This window comes from Amblyomma americanum, chromosome 1 (assembly GCF_052857255.1).
Source record: "Amblyomma americanum isolate KBUSLIRL-KWMA chromosome 1, ASM5285725v1, whole genome shotgun sequence".
In the NCBI taxonomy this organism is placed as follows: domain Eukaryota; kingdom Metazoa; phylum Arthropoda; class Arachnida; order Ixodida; family Ixodidae; genus Amblyomma; species Amblyomma americanum.
This window is the reverse complement of record NC_135497.1, coordinates 403281816-403289515: the sequence shown is the minus strand read 5'-3', so window position 1 is coordinate 403289515 and position 7700 is coordinate 403281816.

Genomic DNA, 7700 nt, shown 5'->3' with positions numbered 1-7700 from the left:
CAAGCAACCAGCCGAAATTATGTGGAATGGAATTTCACCCTAACAGGTCCTTTCCAGGTCTAAGCGCACCGACTAATTTTTTGGTACTCAGCATCTTTTAACTTCCGGTTGTTCAAAAATGGAAGGCGGTTTTGTTATGTAAAAAGTAGTGATAGATAGGCACTACAGCAGTGAGCTCGGCTGCCAAATTTTCACAGTGGGCAGAGAGCCAGATCTTTGTTTTCGCCTTAAGCACCTGTACAATATCAAGGGTACTTTCTGCATGTAGCTTTTACAGGAGGCTAAAGCATGTCGTAGGTATTTTCTAGGTCCGCTACAATTTGTAGAGGGGGCCCTGCAGAGGGACGAAAGTCACCCTTGTCGTTCATGGGAGTGAACTCGGCTGGCTTGAGTTCGCTGTGGCTTCTTTGGTCACTAGAAGCAAATTCAGGCAGCCTTCACAGCCTGCCTTCAAGACGCCATCTTTTTTATTTTTGCTACATAACCGTGCAGCTAACAATACGAAACAGCGCTAACAATACGAGCGCACATAGATCGACGAGACGCACACATGAGCGCTCGTGCACTATCGATCGCATTGGAAACAAACGCGAACAACCCGGTGCCTACGCACTCCGCTGTTGGAATTTCTTTTGATCGCGCTTTTTCCTGGGTGGTAAGAAAAAGACGTTAGTCATCCTAGAAAACATTACGGACGACTCTGGCATCCTTTAGCTACCACCGAAGTAAAAGCGCGATGAAAAGAAATGTGAGCAGCAGTGCGCCTATAGGCTCCGCTCTCTTCGTGTTTCTTTCGATCACCCTTTACCTATTGTCTCTGCGCCCTCGAATTGTTAGCGCTGTGTTTTAAGAATGACCCATCATTAGAATATTAACCGCCTGTCACTTCATGCTACAGTGCAAGTGGAATGGTATGGCGGTATTTTCAGAATTAAGTGCTGCGCCTGCTGCATCTGCATGTTGCCTGCATCTAGAATTTATCATCAAGCTCCTGTGTGCCACTGGGACAGCTTTGCTGGCCAGCATCTGCATACAAAATGGCAATGAGGATGTCAGGCTCGAGGTTTCCCGTAGAAACCGAGTGTGAAAGGTTGTTAAATGCAAGGCAGATTACAGTATAAATAGAAACGTCTGCTCAGATGCTGCGGGTATGGGTATTGCAGCCAGAACGAAGACTGGCGCACAATTCTGTTAAGATGCCCGGCTGGATTCTGGCTCACTCTATCTATCATCAGGTAACTGAAACATGCACGTTCTACTGGGTACTTCAACAGTGACAACATGCTAAACAGTGTCGCATGCAGTCCTGTAGCTGTCGGCTTGCTTATAAAAGCCTTGAATTCCATTAGTCTGGTTTCCCATGCACTCAGGTGCGACAGAAATAAATGAAGCTTGTCAACATATGCAGAATTGGGACCTAGAACACCAGCAGTGAGGCACGAAAAAGCAAGTGTTGAGCCGTTCCTACTGCCGGGTCAGCACGGCAGCAGAGGCGCGGAGCTAGTAAAAGCGCCCTAGGGTAGCGCCCTTTGCGGCGAGGAGAGGCGTTTTGCTTCATCCGCTCCGCTGCCGCGTGCCTCTGCTTGCACCTCTAGACCAGTATTCTAGTTCACCATAGGCTAAACCTAAGTCTCTTCGCCGCGTTTATCGCAACGCAAAAGCCATCGCCTGCTTTCATGGCGGCTGCAGCTGTACGATTTCGGCACCGTCAACTGAGGAGGTGCACAGTTTTCCTAAACTTTTCCTGAACTAGACCTGCACAATGTCTGCGCTTTTTCTTTAAACGAATGGCGTAGTGCAGACGGCGTCATCTTGAACCGCTGGAACGAATGGCGAAGTGCAGCACCGCGAGAACCAGTTCGCGCAGTGCAGGCGTATCAAATGGGCCTATGGTGTCTTCTGCGCTTCACCTCTCCAGTGCTCATGTGCCGTCTTGGCACTCTGCCAAGCCTCGCCGAGTGCACCACCTCCGCAGCAACACGCCGTGATGTTATCGGCGCGCAGCGTCTTGGCGCGCTACCTACGCCTTCGCTGCGGATGACGCAATATTGAGGACCACGCTGTAGAAATCTAACGCTGTAAAACGAGAAATATAGAAATGGACAAAACACCGACTTGGATCTTGTGGCAAACTTTCTTTCCCCATTTCTCGGCACAGTGGCCTTGTGCCTTCTCAAAATAAATGACTTTCAATCAGTCAATCAATTCTCAATGACAAAAGTGAGGGGTGAGCTCATTATGCGAATGGGTTCATTACGCGAATAAATACGCCATTCTTTCTCTCTGTGAAGGCCTTAGATATAGATATATATTTATTCAGACAAGGTCTCGGGTTCAGGGTCAAAAGGCAGATGTGATCTGCCTGACGGGGCCCAAGCAACCCTCGCACAGCTCAGAATAGGCAGCAAAAGGAACAAGAACTGCATGCACCTATTACATAGAGAATGCACTTTTAAACTATGTAACCAATGAGGAAAGTGCATACTCCTGCAGTGATAAAGCTATACACTGAATAGTTGCAAGGTATGAATAAAGTCAGAAATGCAAGAAATTTTACATAGTCTATGAAACATCAGAAACAATGAATGTTTCTATCAACAACCCATTAAAGGAACACTGAGGAGAACTCTATCAATTTTTTTTGTTAGCAAAATTTGATAGTTTGGCATTTCATGGCTTTGTTGCACTTGTCCGGGCGCGAAAGATGCATTTATTTCAAAGAAATTTGGATTCGAAGTTGAAAAAGTTATTCCCGCCGCTCTGATTTAAACTCAGGGAACTCTTATGACGTCACGGCAACTCTTGGGACGTCACAGAACGGAGTGATGTAAACGCAGACTCCGTGATTTCTGATGGCTAGTGGTGCGTTGCGCAACCTTCCTTTGCCAGCCTCAGAGATTCGTAGCACCCATGAAGTAAGGAAAATTCCTCCAAGGTGGCGCCTCTTGTTGTAGGAAGTCGTCACGCTTGTACTTGCGAGATTGGCCTGTGACGGCGATACCTGTATTTTGGTTCTTGCTATTTTCTACATTACAAGAGCTTTGTTTTCAGGAAGAGTGGTGTTTTTGTGATTAGGAGCTGCTATTCTATCGATACAAGCCAACTTCAATTTCTCCTCAGTGTCCCTTAAATCGCTAGAACAAGAGAGCAGGTAATATGAAGCATTCTTTTTAAAAGAGTTCTCGGACCCATATTTCTGAATAATTTTCATGGCCTGTGTATGTTTATTAAGAATACAGGAAATTAAACAGAACAGCATTTGGGTACCATAGTTCGTTCGCACAAGTGGCATTCGGTAGTTGTTGTGTCTTAACTTATAAGAAGCTTTACTACTTGAATGTAATTCAAGATATTTAGATGGATACAGCTTGTATTCTTTAAAGATATGACAAAGCAATTTCAATTCAAATAATTGATCCACCTTTAGGACGGGTTGCTCTAAAAAGTGCAAACCTGTGTGATCATTATAGGCAAGATTTTCGACATATCGTATGGTTTTTTTTCTGCAATGTTATCAATCTCATGAGGTTAGCTTTTGTTGTACACCCCCAAATCAGTAAACAATAGTGAAGATGTGAATGAATTAGGGTGTAATATAATTGCCACTTCAGCCATTTGGGAACAAGGTTTCTAATTTTATATACAGTTAAAACTCGATTTAACGAAGTTGAGGGAAGCCGTGAATTATTTCGTTAAATCGAGAACTTCGTTAAATTGAATGAGGCATTTCTTGGGCACATAATTCAGTACATTCGATTACAGTAAAACCTCGTTAAAACGTACCCGCTTAAACAGTTCTTTCGTTTTAAAAGTAGTAAAGTCAAGTCCCCGACTGAGCACCCATTGAACATAATGCATTTTGCATCCGCATAAACCGTACCAGCTTATCGCGATCGTATCGGTTAGCACGTACCATTTTCACTTTTCGTCGCACTCGCGCGTGACGAATTCACGCCGGTAGCACCGACCCAAAGGACGGTTCGGCTAGCGGCGCAACAATCTTCCCTAAATACCGCCGACGGGACGGCAAGCCACACAGCTAATGACAAATTGGCGCCAAAGTTGGTAATCATACAACTAGCGCAATCTTTGGGGCTCCGTATGGTCATCGTCATGACCCTCCGCGCTACTTTCGAGTGGGTAGCGCCAACACCACGACCGGCGCTGCTAGCGCGTATGAAAAGAAACAACAAAAATTCTTACTCGACAAGAAAGGCCCGAGGGGACTACAAATTTATTTTCCGCCAAAGAAGTCGGTGATCTTTGCCTGCGTGCGCTTTGTGAGCAACGGCCGCACCGATTTCTCGTAGGTCTGAAGTGCGTCCAGCGCGTCTTCCGTCCCCTCGTGTGCGCCGGCAAAATGTCGCAGCAGATCGAGAGCATCCATCACCTGACCTGGTGTCGGCACGGGAGCTTCGGCACCTGCAGGGTCGTCGGCAGCGTCTTCAGCCGTCACTCCCTCCACGCTTCCTACAAGCCGCAACATATTGGCATCAGTCAAAACTTCCGTTGTGACTGCGTTTGCGTCGGCGTTCACGTAGTCTGAGAAACTTATGCCTGTGGGCACTTCATCCACTGAGCGAAGGTGTTCCCAGGCATCTTCATCCTCGTGCACGGCGCTCGCGCAGTCCGGACCAGCTTCGGCAGTTTCAGGGCCTAGTGTACCGAAACCCTTTCCCTTTCAATATCTTTCCCTTTCAATATTGTGGAGAGAGTACTCGCTGGAATGCCATGTGATGCAGCCACGTCACATTTCTTCTGTCCACTTGTCACAGCACGAATTATGTCCGCTTTCTCGTCCAGGGTAAGCCTTTTTCGTTTCTTGCAGGGCTCCATCTGCTAGTCAGGAGGGTTAGCGGCGCGCTTGCTCGCACACACCAAGTCCGCGTTCACGATAGCAAGGCTAGACTGATGGAGGCCTAACAAGCTGAGCTTGACAAAGATGTGCGTTCAAAGGCACGGGGAAATCCGCACAAGAGCGAACACAGAGCACAACACACAAACACACACACAAAAAAACACTCGAACTGCAACAGCGCCATCTATGAAATGTGGCACGAAACTTTTTTACTGATGGCGCCATCTCGTGAGCTCGACTCAAAATTAAAACTCGTTTTGCGCCGCGCAGTTTGAAAAAAGCGACGGGATGAAGATGCTCCGCGCTGTTACCGCTGACTCGCAATCAATAAATTTTGGGGTGCTGTCTACAAAATAGACCAAAAATTAACACTTTTTCACCTTTATTTCTCGAAAAAGGTTCGTTAAATCGGGACAGATCACGGAATCGGTTTCGCTATTTCGGGTTAGTCAAAGCATTGAACCCTATGGGCGTCTGAGGGGGAATTAGGATACCTTCGTTAAATCGAGATTTTCGTTAAATCGGGTTTCGTTAAATCGAGTTTTGACTGTAGCACACACAGTGACATGGATACGTTGGCATGAGTCTTATTAATATGCAGGGTCCAGTTCAAGTGTTCTTCAAAAATGATGCCTGAAAATTTCTAGAAAGAAACGTGTTCGATTGCACTGTTTTTGAAAGTAGGCTGAATTCCAAAATCATCAGTCTTGTTGCGAGCTTTAAATACAGTAACCTTTGTTTTACTAACATTTAATTCTAGTTTATTTATATTCAACCATAAGGATAATTCATGTAACCATGCATTAGAAGAACGGCAGATTGGGCGAGTTGGAAATGCTCCATAATATTAAAACAGCGCTAAGCAACAGGGACGAAGAACGAAGGGAACACACAGTGCCTTTGTGTGTGTTCCCTTCATTCTTCGTCCTTGTTGCTTAGCGCTGTTTTAATATTATGGACCATGCATTAGCCTCAGCCTGAATATTGTTAAGATGCATGCCGGAAAAAAACACACTGGCAAAGCATGCTGGGCTGTGGGCAACAGTGAAGTGGCATCACGGGCTTTTCAGAGAAATTTCCCAGAGGCTACTGTTGTCACCCAGGACTTCAGTGCCTTTCTGAGTGACGTCATGAAGGTTTGGGAAAAAAAAAAGTTAAAATTGGCTGTTGTCATCACAACCTGTGCAATTGCTGCTGAGAACCCATAGTAGTATTGTGGCACAATCAGTGCCTTGAAAGTTAATGTCTCCATGCATGGAGATTGTTACTGTCTCCATGCATGGAGTATGATTGCAGCCTGTCCTGCCCTTTTCTAGCAATGCATACGAGACTAAAAAATTTTTAAATTAAATTTGACATGTAGAGGATTTGTCACCTTTTTGTTTTGCTGGCTTACATTCTTTAGTTCAGTACTTCCTGTGTCTTTCTCTGTATCTGTCGTGTTCCTCAGCATGACATCATTCAGTGGTGTCTGATAAGCATTTCCCATCTCTTGATAGTGTGATGTTCTTGTCTTGATGTTCTTGTCTTGAAAGTGATGAAGGTCCAAAGATTTTTTTCCCTGTACGCAGAAGCCAGCTGGTGGAGCAGCGTTGTTCATTTTTCTGACGAGGGATGATCCACTGGGTGGTCTGAACTAATTGTCTATCCAGTGCTAGGTTTGATTTGGGCTGGAAGGCATAGCTTCCTTGCAATTCATTTGTTTATTTGTTGCAGTAGCTTGAAGGTGACAAGGTCATTATATGGAGAATGATTGCTGCAGTTTTTATGCATGTATGTCAGCAGTCAAGAAGTGTAAATGAGCATATTTACAGGCAGTAAGGGAATCTTCATTGTTCATGGCACTTGCGGTAGGGCTTTTGCTGTAACATGAGGCACATTGCTTGCTCCTGTGGATGAACACAGAGATGCAGAATGGTGTGTGTTGCGGTTCAAACAGATTGTGCATGTTTCAGTGGATGTTGACGCTATGCACTTCCAGGAGCTTAAGTGGCGTTTTTTTCTGGTGTGATTCATGTACAGAGAAAGACAACAAATGCCAAGGGGCAGTGCCTGCCACAGAAGGGGGACATGTAGCTTCTTTGTGGAGGTCCCCCTTGTCAGGGCTTCAGCTCGCTGAACCGTTTTCAGCATACAGACAAGGCCATGCTTAAGGTGTGTTGCCAGGGGTTGACAATATTTTTTAACAATGTTGACATAAAGGCAAATTAATATTCATGTTATGCTATAGTTACGCAGTGATAGCGGCAACAGGTATCGTTATGGCAGATTACAATAGCGCCTGTATGATTCTAAGGTCTGTAGAATGCCTGCCGCTCACTCCAAAAGAAAAAAAAAAACTTAGGCAATCCTTGGTGAAATGTTTCAGTGCATTTGCAGCCACATGTTCATTAATGCGAGGTGGTATACTATATACAAGGTCAGCACACTACGTTTGTTTCAACCAGGGTTCGTTATAGCCAAGGTTGACACACGAAAGCTCATCATATCCGAGGTAGTATACGAAGTTCGTTGATAGTCCAATGGGCAGGTTGCCGCCTGCCCACCATGGCCAGTGGGCCACTTACCACTGGCTATTGACAGACGTCATTTGCCAATTTTGCTTGCACAGGCCCTTCTAATACTAACGCAGTAATAAGATTTGTTTCCAGTTTCTGGCTTGAATATGTTTCGCGTAGCATGAAAAATTTTTTTGTTTGCTTATGCTTCTCTGTGCCTGCTGTAGAATCTCAATGATGGGAATCTCATAGGGTCACAAAAAATATTCGTATTGCCATAGCTTTGTAGCTTCTCTCGGCTTGTGTGTTGAATTTACTAGCATGCCCTTATGTAGATCATTTGC